The sequence below is a fragment of the Bubalus kerabau genome, chromosome 8 (genome assembly GCF_029407905.1).
Source record: "Bubalus kerabau isolate K-KA32 ecotype Philippines breed swamp buffalo chromosome 8, PCC_UOA_SB_1v2, whole genome shotgun sequence".
NCBI lineage: Eukaryota > Metazoa > Chordata > Mammalia > Artiodactyla > Bovidae > Bubalus > Bubalus kerabau.
The window spans coordinates 50,501,244-50,522,439 of record NC_073631.1 but is presented as its reverse complement, the minus strand read 5'-3'; the positions used below and the strand labels follow the sequence as shown (position 1 = coordinate 50,522,439).

Sequence of the window (21,196 nt, the reverse complement as noted above, 5' to 3'; positions counted from 1 at the left end):
CCATCTATGGGGTCGCACAGAGTCGGACATGACTGAAGTGACTTAGCATAGTGTTTGTCTTATGGATTGAGGTGCTCCTATGTAGGGTGCATAGATATTTACAATTGTTATGTCTTCCTCTTGGATTGATCCCTTGATCATTATGTAGTGTCCTTCCTTATCTGTTGTAATCTTCTTTATTATAAGGTCTGTTTTGTCTGATATGAGGATTGCTGCTCCAGCTTTCTTTTGCTTCCCATTTTCTTGGAATATATTTTTCCATCCTCTCACTTGCAGCCTATATGTGTCTTTAGGTCTGAAGTGGGTTTCTTGTAGACACATATATATGGGTCTTGTTTTTTTATCCATTCAGTCTGGGTCTTTTGATTGGAGCATTTAACCCATGTACATTAAAAAAAATTATTGATATACATGTTCCTATTGTCATTTTCTTAATTGTTTGGGGTTGATTTTGTAGATCATTTTTCTTCTTGTATTTCTTGACGGTAAAAGTCCCTTTAATGTTTGTTGTAAGCTGGTTTGGTGGTACTGAATTCTCTTAACTTTTCCTTTTCTGAAAACCTTTTCATTTCTCCATCAATTTTGAATGAGATCCTTGCTGGGTACAGTTATCTTGGTTGTAGATTTTTTCCCTTTCAGTACTTTAAATATGTCCTGCCATTCCTTTCTGGCCTGCCGAGTTTCTGCTGAAAGATCAGCTGTTAAGTGTATGGGGTTTCCTTTGTATGTTACTTGTTGCTTCTCCCTTGCTGCTTTTAATATTCTTTCTTTCTGTTTAGTCTTTGTTAGTTTGGTTAGTATGTGTCTTGGCATATTTCTCCTTGGGTTTATCCTGTATTGGACTTGATTGACTATTTTCTTTTTCATGTTGGGGAAATTTTCAACTATAACCTCTTCAAAAATTTTCTCATACCCTTTCTTTTTCTCTTCTTCTTCTGGGACCCCTATTATTTGAATGTTGGTGCATTTGATATTGTCCCAGAGGTCTCTGAGACTATCCTCAGTTCTTTTCATTCTTTTTACTTTATTCTGCTCTTCAGAAGTTATTTCCACCATTTTACATTCCAGCTCACTGATTCGTTCTTCTGTTTCAGATATTCTGCTATTGATTCCTTCTAGAGTATTTTTAATTTCAGTAATTGTGTTGTTTGTCTTTGTATGTTTATTCTTTAATTCTTCTAGGTCTTTGTTAATTGATTCTTGCATTTTCTCCATTTTGTTTTCAAGGTTTTTGACCATCTTTATTATCATTATTCTGAATTCTTTTTCAGATAGTTTGCCTATTTCCTCTTCATTTATTTGGACTTCTGTGTTTCTGGTTTGTTCTTTCATTTGTATAATATTTCTCTGCCTTTTCATTATTTTTTTAAACTTACTCTGTTTGAGATCTCCTTCTCCCAGGCTTCAAGGTTGAATTCCTTCTTCCTTTTGGTTTCTGCCCTCCTAAGGTTGGTCCAGTGGTTTGTGTAAGCTTTGTATAGGGTGAAATTTGTGCTGAGTTTTTGCTTGTTTTTCCTCTGATGAGCAAGGCTGAGTGCGGTGGTAATCCTGTTTTGTTTGTAGTTTAGATGAGGCATCCTGCACAGGCTGCTACTGGTGGTTTAGTGATCAGCTCAGATCATTTCAGTTGCTCAGTTGTGTTCAATGATTTGCGACCCCAAGAATCACAACACGCCATGCCTCCCTGTCCATCACCAACTCCCGGAGTTCACTCAGACTCACGTCCATCGAGTCGGTGATGCCATCCAGCCATCTCATCCTCTGTTGTCACCTTCTTCTCCTGCTCCCAATCCCTGCCAGCATCAGGGTCTTTTCCAATGAGTCAGCTCTTCACATGAGGTGGCCAAAGTACTGGAATTTCAGCCTCAACATCAGTCCTTCCAATGAACACCCAGAACTGTTCTCCTTCAGGATGGACTGGTTGGATCTCCCTGCAGTCCAAGGGACTCTCAAGAGTCTTCTCCAGCACCACAGTTTAAAAGCATCATTTCTTTAGCGCTCAGCTTTCTTCACAGTCCAACTCTCACATACATACATGACCACTGGAAAAACCATAGCCTTGACTAGATGGACCTTTGTTGGCAAAGCAATATCTCCACTTTTTAATATGCTATCTAGGTTGGTCATAACTTTCCTTCCAAGGAGTAAGCGTCTTTTAATTTCATGGCTGCAATCACCATCTGCAGTGATTTTGGAGCCCCCCAAAAATAAAGTCTGACACTGTTTCCACTATTTCCCCATCTATTTCCCATGAAGAGATGGGACCAGATGCCATGATCTTAGTTTTCTGAATGTTGAGCTTTAAGCCAACTTTTTCACTCTCCTCTTTCACTTTCATCAAGAGGTTTTTTAGTTCCTCTTCACTTTCTGCCATAAGGGTGGTGTCATCTGCATATCTGAGGTTATTGATATTTCTCTTGGCAATCTTGATTCCAGCTTGTGCTTCTTCCAGCCCAGCGTTTCTCATGATGCACTCTGTGTATAAGTTAAATAAGCAGGGTGACAATATACAGCCTTGATGTACTCCTTTCTCTATTTGGAACCAGTCTGTTGTTCCATGCCTAGTTCTAACTGTTGCTTCCTGACCTGCATACAAATTTCTCAAGAGGCAGGTCAGGTGGTCTGGTATTCCCATTTCTTTCAGAATTTTCCACAGTTTATCGTGATCCACACAGTCAAAGGCTTTGGCATAGTCAACAAAGCAGAAATAGATGTTTTTCTGGAACTCTCTTGCTTTTCCCATGATCCAGTGGATGTTGGCAATTTGATCTCTGGTTCCTCTGCATTTCCTAAAACCAGCTTGAACATCTGGAAGTTCACAGTTCATGTATTGCTGAAGCCTGGCTTGGAGAATTTTGAGCATTACTTTACTATCGTGTGAGATGAGTGCAATAGTGTGGAAGTTTGAGCATTCTTTGGCATTGCCTTTTTTTGGGATTGGAATGAAAACTGACTTTTTCCAGTCCTGTGGCCACTGCTGAGTTTTCCAAATTTGTTGGCTTATTGAGTGCAGCACTTTCGCAGCATCATCTTTCAGGATTTGAAATAGCTCAAATGGAATTCCATCACCTCCACAAGCTTTGTTCGTAGTGATGCTTCCTAAGGCCCCCTTGACTTCACATTCCAGGATGTCTGGCTCTAGGTGAGTGATCACACCATTGTGATTATCTGGGTCATGAAGATCTTTTTTGTACATTTCTTCTGTGTATTCTTGCCACCTCTTCTTAATATCTTCTGCTTCTCTTAGGTCCCTACCATTTCTGTCCCTTATTGAGCCCATCTTTGCATGAAATGTTCCCTTGGTAGCTCTAATTTTCTTGAAGAAATCTCTAGTCTTTCCCATTCTATTGTTTTCCTCTATTTCTTTGCATTGATCGCTGAGGAAGGCTTCCTTATCTCTCCTTGCTATTCTTTGGAACTCTGCATTCAAATGGGAATATATTTCCTTTTCTCCTTTGCTTTTTGCTTCTCTTCTTTTCACAGCTATTTGTAAGGCCTCCTCGGACAGCCATTTTGCTTTTTTGCATTTCTTGTCCATGGGGATGGTCTTGATCCCTGTCTCTTGTACAATGTCACAAACCTCCATCCATGGTTCATCAGATACTCTGTCTATCAGATCTAGTCCCTTAAATCTATTTCTCACTTCCACTGTATAATCATAAGGGATTTGATTTAGGTCATACCTGAATGGTTTAGTGGTTTTCCCTACTTTCCTCAATTTAAGTCTGAATTTGGCAATAAGGAATTCATGATCTGAGCCACAGTCAGCTCCTGGTCTTGTTTCTGCTGACTGTATAGAGCATCTCCATGTTTGCCTGCAAAGAATATAATCAATCTGATTTCGGTATTGGCCATCTGGTGATATCCATGTGTAGAGTCTTCTCTTGTGTTGTTGGAAGAGGGTGTTTGCTATGACCAGTGTGTTCTCTTGGCAAAACTCCATTAGCCTTTGCCCTGTTTCATTCTGCATTCCAAGGCCAGATTTGCCTGTTACTCCAGGTGTTTCTTGACTTCCTACTTTTGCATTCCAGTCCCCTATAATGAAAAGGACATCTTTTTTGGGTGTTAGTTCTTTTTTTTTTTTTTAATTTTATTTTATTTTTAAACTTTACAATATTGTATTAGTTTTGCCAAATATCGAAATGAATCTGCCACAGGTATACCTGTGTTCCCCATCCTGAACCCTCCTCCCTCCTCCCTCCCTATACCCTCCCTCTGGGTCGTCCCAGTGCACTAGCCCCAAGCATCCAGTATCGTGCATCAAACCTGGACTGGTGACTTGTTTCATACATGATATTGTACATGTTTCAATGCCATTCTCCCAAATCTCCTGACCCTCTCCCTCTCCCATAGAGTCCATAAGACTGATCTATACATCAGTGTCTCTTTTGCTATCTTGTACACAGGGTTATTGTTACCATCTTTCTAAATTCCATATATATGTGTTAGTATACTGTATTGGTGTTTTTCTTTCTGGCTTACTTCACTCTGTATAATAGGTTCCAGTTTCATCCACCTCATTAGCACTGATTCAAATGTATTCTTTTTAATGGCTGAGTAGTACTCCATTGTGTATATGTACCACGGCTTTCTTATCCATTCATCTGCTGATGGACATCTAGGTTGCTTCCATGTCCTGGCTATTATAAACAGTGCTGCGATGAACATTGGGGTACACGTGTCTCTTTCCCTTCTGGTTTCCTCAGTGTGTATGCCCAGCAGTGGGATTGCTGGATCATAAGGCAGTTCTATTTCCAGTTTTTTAAGGAATCTCCACACTGTTCTCCATAGTGGCTGTACTAGTTTGCATTCCCACCAACAGTGTAAGAGGGTTCCCTTTTCTCCGCACCCTCTCCAGCATTTATTGCTTGTAGACTTTTGGATCACAGCCATTCTGACTGGTGTGAAATGGTACCTCATAGTGGTTTTGATTTGCATTTCTCTGATAATGAGTGATGTTGAGCATCTTTTCATGTGTTTGTTAGCAATCTGTATGTCTTCTTTGGAGAAATGTCTATTTAGTTCTTTGGCCCATTTTTTGATTGGGTCATTTATTTTTCTGGAGTTGAGCTGTAGGAGTTGCTTGTATATTTTTGAGATTAGTTGTTTGTCAGTTGCTTCATTTGCTATTATTTTCTCCCATTCTGAAGGCTGCCTTTTCACCTTGCTAACAGTTTCCTTTGTTGTGCAGAAGCTTTTAAGTTTAATTAGGTCCCATTTGTTTATTTTTGCTTTTATTTCTAATATTCTGGGAGGTGGGTCATAGAGGATCCTGCTGTGATGTATGTCAGAGAGTGTTTTGCCTATGTTCTCCTCTAGGAGTTTTATAGTTTCTGGTCTTACGTTGAGATCTTTAATCCATTTTGAGATTATTTTTGTGTATGGTGTTAGAAAGTGTTCTAGTTTCATTCTTTTACAAGTGGTTGACCAGATTTCCCAGCACCACTTGTTAAAGAGATTGTCTTGTCTCCACTGTATATTCTTGCCTCCTTTGTCAAAGATAAGGTGTCCATATGTGAGTGGATTTATCTCTGGGCTTTCTATTTTGTTCCATTGATCAATATTTCTGTCTTTGTGCCAGTACCATACTGTCCTGATGACTGTGGCTTTGTAATAGAGCCTGAAGTCAGGTAGGTTGATTCTTCCAGTTCCATTCTTCTTTCTCAAGATTGCTTTGGCTATTCGAGGTTTTTTGTATTTCCATACAAATTGTGAAAGTATTTGTTCCAGCTCTGTGAAGAATACCGTTGGTAGCTTGCTAGGGATTACATTGAATCTATAAATTGCTTTGGGTAGTATACTCATTTTCACTATATTGATTCTTCCAATCCATGAACATGGTATATTATCCATCTATTAGTGTCCTCTTTGATTCCTTTCACCAGTGTTTTGTAGTTTTCTATATATAGGTCTTTATTTTCTTTAGGTAGATATATTCCTATTTTATTCTTTCCATTGCAATGGTGAATGGAATTGTTTCCTTAGTTTCTCTTTCTGTTTTCTCATTATTAGAGTATAGGAATGCAAGGGATTTCTGTGTGTTGATTTTATATCCTGCAACTTTACTATAATCATTGATTAGTTCTAGTAGTTTTCTGGTGGAGTCTTTAGGGTTTTCTATGTAGAGGATCATGTCATCTGCAAACAGTGAGAGTTTTACTTCTTCTTTTCCAATTTGGATTCCTTTTATTTCTTTTTCTGCTCTGATTGCTGTGGCCAAAACTTCCAAAACTATGTTGAATAGTAATGGTGAAAGTGGGCACCCTTGTCTTGTTCCTGACTTTAGAGGAAATGCTTTCAATTTTTCACCATTGAGGATAATGTTTGCTGTGGGTTTGTCATATATAGCTTTTATTATGTTGAAGGATGTTCCTTCTATTCCTGCTTTCTGGAGAGTTTTGATCATAAATGGATGTTGAATTTTGTCAAAGGCTTTCTCTGCATCTATTGAGATAATCATATGGTTTTTATTTTTCAATTTGTTAATGTGGTGTATTACATTGATTGATTTGCAGATATTGAAGAATCCTTGCATCCATGGGATAAAGCCCACTTGGTCATGGTGTATGATCTTTTTCATGTGTTGTTGGATTCTGATTACTAGAATTCTGTTAAGGATTTTTGCATCTATGTTCATCAGTGATATTGGCCTGTAGTTTTCTTTTTTTGGTGGCATCTTTGTCAGGTTTTGGTATTAGGGTGACGGTGGCCTCTTAGAATGAGTTTGGAAGTTTACCTTCCTCTGCAATTTTCTGGAAGAGTTTGAGCAGGATAGGTGTTAGCTCTTCTCTAAATTTTTGGTAGAATTCAGCTGTGAAGCCATCTAGACCTGGGCTTTTGTTTGCTGGAAGATTTTTTATTACAGTTTCAATTTCCATGCTTGTGATGGGTCTGTTAAGATTTTCTATTTCTTCCTGGTCCAGTTTTGGAAAGTTGTACTTTTCTAAGAATTTGTCCATTTCTTCCAAGTTGCCCATTTTATTGGCATATAATTGTTGATAGTAGTCTCTTATGATCCTTTGTATTTCTGTGTTGTCTGTTGTGATCTCTCCATTTTCATTTCTAATTTTATTGATTTGATTTTTCTCCCTTTGTTTCTTGATGAGTCTGGCTAATGGTTTGTCAATTTTATTTATTCTTTCAAAGAACCAGCTTTTGGCTTTGTTGATTTTTGCTATGGTCTCTTTTGTTTCTTTTGTATTTATTTCTGCCCTAAAAAAAAAAACAAGACCCCTACATATGTTGTCTACAAGAGACCCACCTCAAAAAGGGAACACATACAGACTCAAAGTGAAGGGCTGGAAAAAGATTTTCCATGCAAATAGGGACCAAAAGAAAGCAGGAGTAGCAATACTTATATCAGATAAAATAGACTTTAAAACAAAGGCTGTGAAAAGAGACAAAGATGGTCACTACATAATGATCAAAGGATCAATCCAAGAAGAAGATATAACAATTATAAATATATATGCACCCAACACGGGAGCGCTGCAATATGTAAGACAAATGCTAACAAGTATGAAAGGAGAATTTAACAATAACACAGTAATAGTGGGAGACTTTAATACCCCACTCACACCTATGGAAAGATCAACTAAACAGAAAATTAACAAGGAAACACAAACTTTAAACGATACAATAGACCAGTTAGACCTAATTGATATCTATAGGACATTTCATCCCAAAACAATGAATTTCACCTTTTTCTCAAGCACACATGGAACCTTCTCCAGGATAGATCACATCCTGGGCCTTAAATCTAGCCTTGGTAAATTCAAAAAAATAGAAATCATTCCAAGCATCTTTTCTGACCACAATGCAGTAAGATTAGATCTCAATTACAGGAGAAAATCTATTAAAAATTCCAACATATGGAGGCTGAACAACACGCTGCTGAATAACCAGCAAATCACAGAAGAAATCAAAAAAGAAATCAAAATTTGCATAGAAATGAATGAAAATGAAAACACAACAACCCAAAACCTATGGGACACTTTAAAAGCAGTCCTAAGGGGAAAGTTCATAGCAATACAGGCATACCTCAAGAGACAAGAAAAAAGTCAAATAAATAACCTAACCGTACACCTAAAGCAACTAGAAAAGGAAGAAATGAAGAACCCCAGGGTTAGTAGAAGGAAAGAAATCTTAAAAATTGGGTGTTAGTTCTTAAAGGTCTTGTAGGTCTTCATAGAACCATTCAACTTCAGCTTCTTCAGCATTACTGGTTGGGGCATAGGCTTGGATTACCATGGCATTGAATGGTTTGCCTTGGAAATGAAGAGAGATCATTCTGTTGTTTTATACCCAGTCTTGTATTCAAGTGGTTTCATTTGTGTGAGTTCTCACTATTTGGTACTCCCTAGGGTTATTTCTCTGGTAGTCTAGGGTCTTGGAGTCAGTGCTCCCACTCCAAAGGCTCAGGGCTTGATCTCTAGTCAGGAACAAAGATTTCACAAGTGGTTTGATATGGCATTATGTCAGATTAAAACAAATGTCCAAAAATGAGAAACCAAAGATGAACCCCAGACAAATGGTGGTTACAAATCAGGCAAATAATAATGAAAATAATGGAATATACACATATACACCTACGAGCAAAGTCAAAACAGTCCAACAAAAATAAAGTACAATAGATTGACCCAGTGAACAAAGGAAATCAAACAATTATATTTACCAGTTAAGAACAAAACTAACTAAAGCACAAATTGGAAAACAAAACTAAATCAAGGTGCCAAGTGGGGAATAAAGCAATGAAAATAAAACTAAAAAATGTGTTGAGAGGAAAGGAAAGAAAGAAAAGAGAGAATAGATATGCAAAGTTAAATAGAGGTAGATAAAGAAGATTTATATATATTAAAGATTAACTGCAAGGGGGAAAGAATCGCAGAAAAAGCAAACAAAGGAATAAATGTAGAGAAATTAATAATATGTTTAAAAATTAAAAAATAAACAAAAAGGTTGGGGGGAATGCCCCAGAACTGCAAAAGCCCAATGTAGAGGCAGAGGTTTATAACTACAATAAGAAATGTGACTGAGAAGAAAAAAAAAAAGCTCATAAGTTTAATTAGATTTCATAGTGCCAATAAAATCAACAACTGCAATGGTGGGAGGGGGAGAAGAAAAAAAAAGACAGAAAAGTCCAAAGAATCTACAGAACAAGTCAAAAGATAAGAATAATAAATGCTTTTCTTGAGTCACTGCTGTCAGCGTCCTTTCCCTTGCTGGGAGTCAAAGTCCACCTCACCTCCCTCGGATCCCCCTCCAACACTGTGCTGATCTCTGGACCTGCTGTGGGGGCAGCCCAGATTCTAATTGGTCCTACTCCCCTGTATTCTTGCCTTCAGTGCCCACAGCTATCAGAACTAGGGCATTTTCTTTAGTGGGAGCTCTGAATGATCTTTTATATATTCCATAGACACAGAGTCTGCCTAGCTGATTGTGTGGATTTAATCTGCAGCTTGTACAGCTATTGGGAAAGTTTGGGGTCTTCTTCCTTAGTCACACTGCCCCTGGGTTTCAATTGTGGTTTTATTTCTACCTCTGCATGTGGGTCATCCACTGGGGTTTGCTCCTGAGGCTGCCCTGGAGGGCTTGGCTTTGCCCCTGTGAGGGCCAGGTCCGTGGAGGTAGTACAGCTACTTAGGTTGCAGTGGTTCTGGCAGCAGCAGGTACTTAAGGGAGTTGGCAGCCAGGGCAGCAGGAAATATAATGCTCTAGAAGGGTATGGCAACCAGTATTGGTCAATATGCTCCAGTGTTCTTGCCTGGAGAACCCCTCTACCTGATAGAGAAGCCTGGCAGGCCACAGTCTACAGGGTCACAAAGAGTTGGACACTACCAAAGTGACCCTGCACGCATAGATCAAGAGTGTTTTTTGCCTGTGGCAGCTCTGCCCCATTGAGAGTTGAGCATGAAGGTGGCACAGCTGCTTGGCTTGATGGGACCCTGGTGGCACCAAGTGTGCAGGGACATGGACTGACTTTGTGGCAGGAGTTATGGCCTTATCAGTCTTTTTTCGAGTCTCTTGAGGCTGGTGATCAGAAGGTTTCTTTGGCCAGTCTTTCTCCATAGCTCCACCTATTCAGGCACTTAGAGGGTTCCCTTGCCTGGGGTCTTCTCTGTTGTTCCACGCATCAGACACATAGAGCGCCCCCGCTAGCTGGGGTCCTACTCTGTAGATTGGCAAGTCAGGCACTTAAAGGGACACCCTGGGTAGGGTCCTATTCTGTAGTTTAGTGCATCAGGCATTTGATGGGCCAGCCTCTGGTGTGTAGGGGGAGAGAGGCTATGGTCATGGCGCTACTCGCTATGCATGACTCAGCAGTATTGCCTTGCTTCCATGGCTGCCTGGCTTTCCTCCACAGGCATTTCCCACCAGTCTTCTGCCTCACATCCCCTCAATCCATCTCTCCGCAGTCAACAGCAGCCCTCACCCTGGGATTGCTCCACAATCCCTAAACTCCAGTTCCCAGCTGCTGTATCTTCCAGGGGGTCTGCATCCCTGTCCGGGGTATGTATGGCTGCGTCAGGGGCTGTCTGATTCTCATTCGATTTAGGCTGGCAAGGATCAGCTGTTTCCCTCTCAGCCTTAAATGTTTCTCCTCTGACTCAGACAGTTGCCCTGATGTGGGGATCAGACCTTTGCTTCAGTTCCCCCACCGGCTGAGGGCAGGTCCAGTCCTACTAACACTCCTGTTTCTCCCCGTAGTTCCTTCATCCTACCAAGTTTTGCCTGGGTCTGTATATTATTTTCTGCTGGTCAGGTACTCCTGTCCACTCTCAGCTGGTGTTCTGCATGTGTCTGAAGGTGTATTCCTGATGTATCCATGGAGAGATGTACTCCACGTCCACCTACTCCTCTACCATCTTTAATCTGTGATTTTTAAAATTGATCAGGGATTGCCTGGATTGAAGGATCTGGGCAGAGGGACAGGAGAGAGGGACTATAAAGGAGCAATCTCTTTAATTTTAAGTTTGTATTGGGCTATAGTTGATATACAATGTTTTGTTAGTTTCAGGTGTACAGCAAAGTGATTCAATAACACATATCCATTCTTTTTCCAATTCTTTTCCTATATAGGTTATTAGAGAATATTGAGTAGAGTTCCCTGTGCTATACAGTAGGCCCTTCTTGATGATCTTTTGTATATGGTAGGGGGTATATGTTAATCCCAAATTCCTAATTTATCCCCTCCTCCTTCCCTACTTGATACCATACTTTTGTTTCCAAAGTCAATGAGTCTGTTTCTGTCTTGTAAATAAGTTCATCTGTAACATCTTTAGAGACTCCACATATAAGTGATAGCATGTGATATTTGTCTGTCTGACTTATTTCACTTAATATGATCATCTCTAGGTCTATCCATGATCAAGTTTAGATCCATCTATGAAATAATGCAAATGATATAATTTCTCTCCTTTTTATGACTGAGTAATATTTCGTTGTCTATATGTACCATATCTTTATTCATCTGCTGGACATTACGTTTGCCTCCTTGTCTTGGCTATTTTAAATAGTTCTTCAGTGAATGTTGGGGTGCCTGTGTCTTTTTGCATTATGGTTTTCTCTGGATAGATGCCCAGAAGTGGGATTGCTGGATCATATGGTAGCTCTATTTTCAGATTTTTAAGGAACCTCTTTACTGTTCTCCACAGTGGTTCTACCAATTTACATTACCAGCAGTAGTGTAGGAGGTTTCCCTTTTCGGCACACCCTTTCCAGGATTTTTTGTTTGTAGACTTTGATGATGGTCATTCTGACTGGTGGAGGTGATACCTGGCTGTAGTTTTGATTTGCATTTCTCTAATAATTAGCAATGTTGAGCACATTCTCATCTGTTTTTTGGCCATCTGTATGTCTTCTTTGGAGAAATGTCTGTTTAGATCTTCTGTCTTTTTTTTTAATTGAGTTGTTTGGGGTTTTTTGGTTTTTTTTTTTTTTTTTGGTTTTTTTTTTTGAGCTGCATGAATTGTTTGTAGATTTTGGAGATTAATCCCTTGTGGGCAGCTTTGTTAACAAATATCTTCTCCTATTCTATGAGCTGCCTTTTTTTGTTCATGGCCTGCTTTGCTGTGCAAAAGCTTTTAAATTTAATTAGGTCCCACTTGTTTACGTTTGTTTTTATTTTCATTACTCTAAGAGGTGGATCACAGAAGACGCTGCTGTGATTTATGTCAAAGAGTGTTCTGCCTATGTTTTCTTCTAAGAGTTTTACAGTATTTGATCTTAATCCATTTTGAGTTTGTTTTTGTGTATGGTATTAGAGGATGTTCTAATTTCATTCTTTAACATGTAGCTGTCCAGTTTTCCCAGCATCAATTATTAAAGAGACTCTCTTTTTTCCATTGTATATTCTTGCTTCCTTTGTCATTGGCTAATTAACTATAGATGCCTAAGTTATTTCTGGGCTTTCTACCCTGTTCCATTGGTCTATATTTGTTTTTGTGCCAGTACCATACTGTTTTGATTGCTGTAGTATAATTTGAAATCAGGGAGCCTGATTCCTCCAGTTCTGTTTTTCTTTCTGAGGATTTCTTTGCCTAGTTGGGGTCTTAACTATTTCCATATGATTTAAAAATTATTTTCTAGTTCTGTGAAAAATGTCATTGGTAATTGGATAGGTTTGCATTGAATCTTCAGATTTCCTTGGATAGTATAGTCATTTTGACAATAGTGATTCTTGCAATCCAAGAACAATGTATATCTTTCCATCTGTTTGATTTGTCATTTGACTTCTTTCATCAGTATATTATAGTTTTCAGAGTATGAGTCTTTTACCTCCTTAGATTGGTTTATTCCTAGATATTTTATTTTTTTTTTTGATGTGATGGTAAATTGGGTTGTTTCCTTGATTTCTCTTTCTGATATTTCTTTGTTAGTATATAGAATTACTGAAGAGTTTTGTGTATTAATTGTTTATTCCTCAACTTTCCCATAATTTAATGAGTTCTAGTAATTCTCTGATAGCATCTTTAGAATTTTCTTTGCATAGTATCACATCATCTGCAAACAGAGATAGTTTTACTTCTTTTTTCCAGTTTGGAATTATTTCTTTTTCTGCCATGATTGCCATGGCTAGCACTTCCAAAGTTATGTTGATAAAATTTACTAGAGTGGACATCATTGTCTGGTTCCTGATTTTAAAGTAAGTGCTTTCAGCTTTTCACCTTTCAGTATGATGTCAGCTGTGGGTTTGTCACGTGTTCCCTTTCTTATATTGAAGTATGTTTTCTCTATGTCTGTTTCTCGAGAGTTTTATCATAAATGGGTGTTGAATTTTGTAAGAAGTTTTTTTTGCATCTATTGAGATGATCGTGTGGTTTTTATTCTTCAGTTTGTTAACATGGTCTTCAGTTCAGTTCAGTCACTCAGTCGTGTCTGACTCTTTGCAACCCCAGGGACTGCAGCATGCCAGGCCTCCCTGTCCATCACCAACTCCTGGACTTTACTCAAACTCATGTCCATTTAGTCAGTGATGCCATCCAACCATCTCATCCTCTGTTGTCCCCTTCTCGTCCCACCTTCAATCTTTCCCAGCATCAGGGTCTTTCCCAATGAGTCAGTTTTTCACATCAGGAGGCCAAAGTATTGGAGTTTCAGCTTCAAGATCAGTCCTTCCAATGAATACCCAGGACTGATCTCCTTTAGGATGGACTGGTTGGATCTCCTTGCAGTCCAAGGGACTCTCAGGAGTCTTCTCCAACACCACAGTTCAAAAGCATCAATTCTTCAGTGCTCAGCTTTCTTTATAGTCCACCTCTGACATCCATACATAACCACTGGAGAAACCATAGCCTCGACTAGACGGACCTTTGTTGGCAATGTAATGTCTCTGCTTTTGAATATGCTGTCTAGGTTGGTCATAACTTTCCTTCCAAGGGGTAAGTGTCTTTTAATTTCATGGCTGCAGTCACCATCTGCAGTGATTTTGGAGCCCCCCCAAAATAAAATCAGCCACTGTTTCTAGTGTTTCCCCCATCTATTTGCCATGAAGTGATGGGGCCAGATGCCATGATCTTCGTTTTCTGAATGTTGCGCTTGAAGCCAACTTTTTCACTCTCCTCTTTCACTTTCATCAAGAGGTTCTTTAGTTCTTCTTCACTTTCTGCCATAAGGGTGGTGTCATCTGCATATCTGAGGTTATTGATATTTCTCCTGGCAATCTTGATTCCAGCTTGTGCTTCCTCCAGCCCAGGGTTTCTCTAGATGTACTCTGCATATAAGTTAAAAAAGCAGGGTGACAATATACAGCCTTGACATACTTCTTTTCCTATTTGGAACCAGTCTGTTGTTCCATATCCAGTTCTAACTGTTGCTTCCTGACCTGCATACAGATGTCTCAAGAGGGAGGTCAGGTGGTCTGGTATTCCCATCTCTTTCAGAATTTTCCACAGTTTATCGTGATCCACACAGTCAAAGGCTTTGGCATAGTCAATAAAGCAGAAATAGATGTTTTTCTGGAACTCTCTTGCTTTTTCGATGATCCAGCGGATGTTGGCAATTTGATCTCTGGTTCCTCTGCCTTTTCTAAATGCAGCTTGAACATCTGGAAGTTCATGGTTCACGTATTGCTGAAGCCTGGCTTGGAGAATTTTGAGCATTACTTTACTAGCATGTGAGAAGAGTGCAATTGTGCGGTAGTTTGAGCATTCCTTAGCATTGCCTTTCTTTGGGACTGGAATGAAAACTGACCTTTTCCAGTCCTGTGGCCACTGCTGAGTTTTCCAAATGTGCTGGCATATTGAGTGCAGCAGTTTCACAGCATCATCTTTTAGGATTTGAAATAGCTCAACTGGAATTCCATCACCTCCACTAGCTTTGTTTGTAGTGATGCTTGCTAAGGCCCACTTGACTTCACATTCCAGGATGTCTGGCTTTAGGTGAGTGATCACACCATCGTGATTATCTGGGTCATGAAGATCTTTCTTATACATTTCTTCTGTGTATTCTTGCCACCTCTTCTTAATATCTTCTGCTTCTGTTAAGTCCATACCATTTCTGTCCTTTATTGAGCCCATCTTTTCATGAAATGTTCCCCTGGTATCTCTTATTTTCTTGAAGAGATCTCTAGTCTTTCCCATCCTATTGTTTTCCTCTTGCTGCTAAGTCACTTCAGTCATGTCCAACTCTGTGCGACCCCATAGATGGCAGCCCACCAGGCTTCCCCGTCCCTGGGATTCTCCAGGCAAGAACACTGGAGTGGGTTGCCATTTCCTTCTCCAATGCTACCCCCAATTAAATGTTTATGCCTCACACCTGTTACTAAATCTTTCTGGAGCAGTGTTTCTCAAGCTTTAATGTGTGCAGGAATCCGTGAACATCATGTTAAAATGCAGGTTCTGATCCACTATATCTAAGAGGCAACCTGAGAGTCTGCACTTTTAATAAACACCCAAGTGATGCCATTACTACTGACCTGTGGTCCCACTTCAGATGACAAGTCCTGTGGTTCATCTCTTTTGGTATAGAAAAGAATCACACCTGAAGAGCTTTTGGAAATTGTACATACTTTGTACTCAGAAATTAGTAGCCCACGGGCATGTAGAAGAGCCTTGAAACGTACTTTTCACATGACCTTCAGAGACTGATGCCCTGATATTCACTGACCATAATGGGAAAGCATTCATCAAAGGCTTGCAAACCAAATTGGCCATAATCTCTATCCTATTCAATAATTTGTACCAGATTTCCAGACATCATTTAGATATCTCTAAGTCTTCCTTTTGAACTTATTCCCTCTTCTTTTGTTTATATAAGGTAAATAGAATTGAAGTGCCAGAAATGAAATTAGGGTCATTTAAGTAGGTGAGTGAAATATGCAATTTTGTGAAGAAATATGCAAATAATGAAGCTGAAACTGGTGAGCAAGTGGAAGTCCAGAGGTCATTCTACCAGGAAGGAGGGAAGTAATTTAGTATGTGGGCTCAAGGTTCACTGGCCACTCTTCAGGTAAAGCCCTTGTACTGATAAAGTCCTTCTTCCTTTCTTCACTTTAATCTGGGCAAAAGGCCACAGAAAACATTCAGGTTGAAGTTAGGCAAATGGGGATTCTCAGCTACACAAATATACGCATGGCATTGTAACTTTAGGAAAATGCCCTGACTCCCTGAACCTTTTTTCTTTATCTGCTATGTGATGATGATAATAACCTATTTTTCAAAGTTTTATGAAAGTTGGAAATAATGCAGAGGAAGACCAGTGAGTAACCCCCTTCCAGTAGTAAATAAAGTAAAAGAATATACAGTTCACAGGAGAAAAACCACAATAGGAGTTACATATGTGATGTAAGCCTTAGCTTGATTCACAATAAGAGAAATGCCTAGTAAAACTACAATGAGGTATGTTTTTTACCTATCATGATGACATAGATTATTTTCATATACCATGCTGAGGAAATCATAAAGAATAGGCACTCTGCTATACTGATGGTAAAAGTATAAATGGCATATCCTCTTGGAGACCATTTTATTGCTATTTGGCCATAGCAATAAAATTAAAATCTTTATACACTTTGAACCAGAAATTCCACTTCTGTTTTGCTACATGTTTATACCTCAAGCGTTAGTATATATAGAAAAAGAAGCATTTATTGCAGTATTGTTTAAAATACCAAAATATCAGAAACATCATAAAGGTCCATCACCAATATGTTATTTGAAGCTATGCAAATTTTTCTCAACATATTTATCCCAGTAATTTAGCATCTGTTGGTGATTCTTATCTATAATAATTAATTAATACTGTGGTGTTTGCAAATTAGTAATTTATGTTTTTATCATTCCTTCTATCCTTATGAATTGGAATTCTGTTGTGAGAACTTTCTTACCCCCACTTTAATTGCTCACTTACTTGTTTATGTCAGTGTGAAATCGAGGATATTTATTTTATTCTGTGCATTATAATCTCTTACTATTGTCATTTACTTTGTTGCTCACATTAGCCCAAATTTGATTATTGGGAACTCCCTGGATTTGGTCCTTTTGATCTAGCCCTATCATATTTGGAATATTTCCTCACTTTCTGGCATCATAAGATGTTCTAGGCTCATCTGTACTGTATCTGTGCAGACCTGGAATCTGTCATTTCCCCAAGAGTTTTTGTTGTTGTATTTGTTAATGAGAGAATGGTCACTAAATATGCTCATTGGTGCTACAGTGTCATTGCTTCTAGTCCCTTGTAGCAGGCAAAGTGAAGAATATAGATACACATATACATACATCTTTATTTCTATATCAACCCATAAATATTTATATTTGTGATATATATTTATATAGAGTTGTTATTGGTTGAGTTCATGTTGGTACCTTATCTCATAACAGTTTATTCTAGTCTTCTCTCTGTTCTCAGTTACAATCTTTCTACTACAGTGAGAAACTTGGCTTTCATTATTCACACTATTTGACTTACTTTCTTAACCCTAGAATACTCAAAATAGCTTCAGAATTGCTGATCTATGCCTCTGGGAAAAACAAAATTACAGGCAAGAATATGTAACGTTTGTGTACTGTTCTTTTTCACTTTAGCCTTACAAATATAGCCAAAATAATTTTCCAGAGTTATTTAAGTCAGTTCCTTCCCCTTCCTTCAGTTTTTCCTTTTTAACTTTTCATTTTGGAAAAAAAAAATAACATCAGATTTAGAAAAGTTTCAAAAAGTATCCAAGAATTAAAATTCTTATATCTTTCTTAAATAATCACAGCATACATGAAAAGATGCTCAACATCACTCATTATCAAAGAAATGCAAATCAAAACCACTATGAAGTACCATTTCACGCCAGTCAGAATGGCTGCGATCCAAAAGTCTACAAGCAATAAATGCTGGAGAGGGTGTGGAGAAAAGGGAACCCTCTTACACTGTTGGTGGGAATGCAAACTAGTACAGCCACTATGGAGAACAGTGTGGAGATTCCTTAAAAAACTGGAAATAGAACTGCCTTATGATCCAGCAATCCCACTGCTGGGCATACACACTGAGGAAACCAGAAGGGAAAGAGACACGTGTACCCCCATGTTCATCACAGCACTGTTTATAATAGCCAGGACATGGAAGCAACCTAGATGTCCATGTATACCTGTGGCGGATTTGTTTTGATGTTTGGCAAAACTAATACAGTGTTTGAGGTTTAAAAATAAAATAAAATTAAAAAAAAAAAAAAGAAAGCTGTGGTACATATACACAATGGAGTATTACTCAGTCATTAAAAAGAATACATTTGAATCAGTTCTAATGAGGTGAATAAAACTGGAGCCTATTATACAGACTGAAGTAAGCCAAAAAGAAAAACACCAATACAGTATACTAACACATATATATGGAATTTAGAAAGATGGTAACAATAACCCTGTATACGAGACAGCAAAAGAGACACTGATGTATAGAACAGTCTTTTGGACTCTGTGGGAGAGGGAGAGGGTGGGATGATTTGGGAGAATGGCATTGAAATATGTATAATATCATATATGAAACTAGTCACCAGTCCAGGTTCGATGCACGACACTGGATGCTTGGGGCTGGTGCACTGGGATGACCCAGAGGGATGGTGTAGGGAGGGAGGAGGGAGGAGGGTTCAGGATGGGGAACACATGTATGCCTGTGGCGGATTCATTTCAATATATGGCAAAACCAATACAATATTGTAAAGTTAAAAAATAAAATTAAATTGAAAAATAATAATAAAATAAAATCTGAATACAAAAAAAAATAAAAAATAATCACAGCATAGGGAAATATGCCATTCACTTGTAATAGAGTTAGGTTCTCTTGTTGCTATTATTCAGATTTTATTTGGGGTTCCATATTTTGCACCATATTTTAATGATATTTTCATTTTGATTTTATTTATGGATTTTCTTTTTGGCATGTAGAATATTACTGTGATCCTGAAATTGAGAACTTTACAGAAAGATATACTCAGAGTTGGGCTTCCCTGGTAGCTCATTTGGTAAAGAATCTGCCTGCAATACAGTAGACCCCAGTTTGATTCCTGGGTCAGGAAGATCCCCTTGAAGACAGGTAGGCTACCCACTCCAGTATTCTTGGGCTCCCCTGGTGGCTCAGATGGTGAAGAATCCACCTGTAATGCAGGTGACCTGGGTTTGATCCCTGGGTTGGGAAGATCCCCTAGAGGAGGGCATGGCAACCCACTCCAGTATTCTTGCCTGGAGAATCCCCATGGACAGAGTAGCCTGGTGGGCTACAGTCCATGGGGTTGCAAAGAGTCAGACATGACTAAGCACAGCACAGCATACTAAGAGTTATGTAACGTCCCTAACCTCTTACATTGTATTTTAGTTCCTGCATTTTATTTATTTTGTTTGCATCTACTCTTTCTAGATAACTGATTCTGGTTTCAGGTTTATTCTTCCTCTATTTTTGTCTACATTAGCAAATACATGTATATTTTTTCATTTCTCCTTCTTTCTGATATCAAAGGTACCATATTCGCATAGACTCTCTTTTGTACTTGCCTTTTTGTACTTAGCGATGTATCTGGGAACTCTCTCCATACAGTTCACTGAGCTCTTCCTCCCAGCTGCACAGGACTCCACTGCGTGGATGGATGTGTCTTGTGTGTTCTACTCAGCTCCCACATATGGGATTTCAGGGGATTTTCAGTGTTTTGTAATTAGAAATAATGCTGAGGTGAATAAACTTGTGCCAATGTGTGTTTCTGCTCCTGGGACTGTATCTTCAAGGTAAATTCCCTGAAGTAGGATTTCTGGGTCCAATGCAAGTGTATGTGTAGTTTTGTTCAATCTTGCCAAGTTTCCTTCTGTACAGTTGTACTAATTTGCCACCGCCAGAGCTTGTTTCCCAACAGATTTTGTAGTCCTGCTCTTTATATTTTCATCAATTTGATAGCTGAGAAACAGGATACCATTTGTGAAATATACTATAGCATTTTAAGTTACATTTCTTTTTTAATGAGAGTTTGGACAGTTTTTAATATGTTTAAAGGAACATGTTTTGTGAATTGTTTGTTCATATCCTTTGCTTACTTTTCTATCAAGTTTTTGGTCCTTTGCCCCTCAATGTCTAAGAGGTTTTTTAAAAATATTAGAACTACTAACTCTTTCTCTTTGACATATGTTACAAATTCTGCCTGTTGAATTTTCTGCTTACAAGCATATAATACTTCAAAATTTTTAAAGAATACAGGAACATGTTTTGTAGCAACTGAAAAGAAGAAACTGTGGCAAGCTGGAGGTTGGGAGTGATTTTACCTCTCTTGGTCCTTATGATTTCAACTTGGCTTTCTCCTAGGATCCCTCCAATAGAGCAACAGAAGTGTGCTGCCTGAGAGACTGGGTCAACAGCCTGGTCTGAGTAACCAAAGGTGAGTCCTGATCACCACTCCTGTGTTTCTTGGTGCATGTACTTGTGTGACGTCACCAGTTCCAGGAAATTAATGGGGAGTTACACGCATGACTTATTTTCCTTCCTGGTGGCCTTCAAGTGCTCCAGCAAAAACTGGAGGACTTCTGCTCTCAGAGGCCTGTCAGAGCTTCTTTTCTAAATATAAATGCAGAGACACTAAAAATAAACAGTGCTAAAGGTGAGTGTCATGGTTCCTGAAATGTCAGCACACCAAGGGAATAAACTTAGCTCTCAAGGAGCCAGAAAGGAACACGTGGCCACCTGCTTCTAACTGGGCTTTTGCAAATGAGAAACTGTCTCAGGGTTACTGAGTAGCTGGAATATCTTAATTTTTTTTTTGCTTAAGTTGTGCTGAGGGCAGGACAGCAGAGAAATGGTTCTTCCATCATCAGACATTTTTGTAGCAAGATCCTTAAGTCCACGCAGTCCTCAGGCGTGGTGAGCCCACCTCAGCAAATCCGGGGCTGAAAGAATGCAGTGATGAATCTCAGTCAGCAGAGGGTTAGCAGGGCTTTTGGACAGCGTGAAGTGCGTAGTATCATGAGTCAGTATCACGAGGAGACACATGTGCCTGGCATAGTGTTTGTCCACCAGCATGCTATTAATATGTGTTTGAATAAATGAATAAGAAGGTATCCTATAGTGCCTTGTATGATTATTAAGGATCTGAAGGCTGGTGTTAAAGGCCGTAAGGGTTCGGGCGAGAAAGGCGAGGCAGAGGATGAAGGGCAGCAATATCCCTAAACAGATAACTCTGAGGTTGGCCTATGAGTGAGACTTAGGAAAGGCTCTGCCAACACCCAATTGCACAAACACA

At 39.0% G+C, this 21,196-nt stretch overlaps 1 protein-coding gene across 9 annotated transcripts in view; it reads left to right on the top strand.

Annotated features, from left to right (window-relative positions):
* The window catches only part of NAMPT (nicotinamide phosphoribosyltransferase), a 378,494-nt gene that overhangs the window by 159,576 nt on the left and 197,722 nt on the right, over positions 1-21,196 (top strand). For 8 of the 9 annotated variants that reach the window (XM_055590238.1, XM_055590236.1, XM_055590233.1 and 5 more), the window contains one exon: positions 20,266-20,338. The exons of the other annotated variant lie outside the window; for it this stretch is intronic. The gene's annotated coding sequence lies outside the window, so the exon portion shown is untranslated. The remainder of the gene's footprint in view (positions 1-20,265; positions 20,339-21,196) is intronic. 9 annotated transcript variants of the gene reach the window in all.